The sequence below is a fragment of the Cricetulus griseus genome (genome assembly GCF_003668045.3).
Source record: "Cricetulus griseus strain 17A/GY chromosome 1 unlocalized genomic scaffold, alternate assembly CriGri-PICRH-1.0 chr1_1, whole genome shotgun sequence".
In the NCBI taxonomy this organism is placed as follows: domain Eukaryota; kingdom Metazoa; phylum Chordata; class Mammalia; order Rodentia; family Cricetidae; genus Cricetulus; species Cricetulus griseus.
In genome coordinates, this window is record NW_023276807.1 from 147,151,082 (window position 1) to 147,152,716 (window position 1,635).

Here is a 1,635-nt window from a genome sequence, read left to right on the forward strand (position 1 = left end):
GATAAGTGACAACAACACAGGGGTGTATTCTTATTTCTGAAGTTTAAGATTAACCATGGCAAACTCTACAAACTGGACAAAAGTGATGAGACCCTAAATACCACACTCAAAAAATAATGATTCTATCTTTCTGTCTTCCTTCTGCTTCACAAGGAGTCTAAAAAGTCAATAAAGAATTAATTGCTTTGTTGGGGCTAACCATGAAATCTTTAAGAACAGATAGGCATATACCCCTGCTATTATTTCAGGGCATTATTTATACATTTAAAATTTTCTTCAAAAATTAAGTTGTTTACGCTTGTGAATATTCTGAAGTAAAGTTTCTTAAACTTCTCTGGCAAACTCTTGAAGCAATCCAGCTTTTCAAACAGTCATCACTTTAGAGTTACTTTGCTGTGGATCTATCCCACAGTTACAAAGCAGCTTCCTCCTTTGTTGAATGTGAGAGTGGCTCTTTGTTCTTTCAGTATCCCAAATGATTCATTGAAAGTCATCCCTGTCTGTTTTCCCACACTATTTATGTGAAGCTGTAGAGGGACATCTTTAGGAACTTTCTTAACCTTAGACTGCTCTTTTTTTTGTCAAGAATGAGGGCACAGCAGTACGAGCTAATAGTGGTTTCTGAGGTACTGGACACAGTACTGCTCCAGGGCTGTCGATGGATACAGTCAAAATTCTTACATTTGTGGTGGAAGTAGGCCATTGACGAGTTCTCTTTGCTACCATATCATCTAGCGGTTGTTCTGTGTTCAACTGGGCCTGAACCTTCAGGCCTTTTCTGAAAAGAAAAGTTGCCTGACGAATATCTTTCTGATGACTTAGTTAATTTCCACTCCTGGTAAAGTTATCTGGAATGTTATTTTTGTCTGTTTAACTGGTTAAGTCTCTTGATAACTGCAACTGGTTTCCTTAGTACTTCATTTTTTTCTCAGAAGGCTTGTCTTCCTTTTTAACTCTTGAAAATATCATTGTATATTCTTGTCACTTAGGTGGACGATTTATAGGACTAATTCCTTTTCAAATTCCAGTTGCTTTCCTAGCCGCAAGGCCAGAGATAACCCCATAAGGACGTCTCTTTCCAGGCAATACTCTTTGTCTAAGGCTCACACTAGTTTTTACCAAAACCAGAATTCTGTTGGATTCCTAACCATACTCTCATCCTGAATTGCTGAATACCACTTTGCTGAAGTCTTCTATTTAGTCTTGGAAATTTTTGCTTCTTTCCTTCCTTTCTATTCAGTTTGGTAATACCATCCAGGGACATACCAATTTTGTCGAGGTTCTCATTGCTATGGGCTTTCAGCGGCAGCAACGGGGCAGCAACCATCAACTGGGTGCTGAACCAGTTCATGACAGGAAATGCAGCATTGGAGCAGTCAGCCAGGAAGGCCAAAGTTGCAGGCCTGCTGCTTCCCACTCATGCATGCAGACTTCTGTTTTGACTCTCAAAGATCTTTGTCTCTAGCAAAGAAGATAACGTTTTTCCAATCTTGACTTTGATAGTGGTTGCGTGGATGATAATAGCATTTAGAAGTTCTCAGGAAGGAAGTTGGTTTATATCAAATTCCGAAGATGTGTTTATGGTACAAATTATGTTTGCATATAATGTCCTAACTACAAATCATGAACTAATCA

At 38.7% G+C, this 1,635-nt stretch overlaps 1 pseudogene; it reads right to left on the minus strand.

Annotated features, from left to right (window-relative positions):
- Nucleotides 1–401: 401 nt before the first annotated feature.
- LOC103159573 lies at nucleotides 402–1,351 on the minus strand (annotated as a pseudogene).
- Nucleotides 1,352–1,635: the final 284 nt, after the last annotated feature.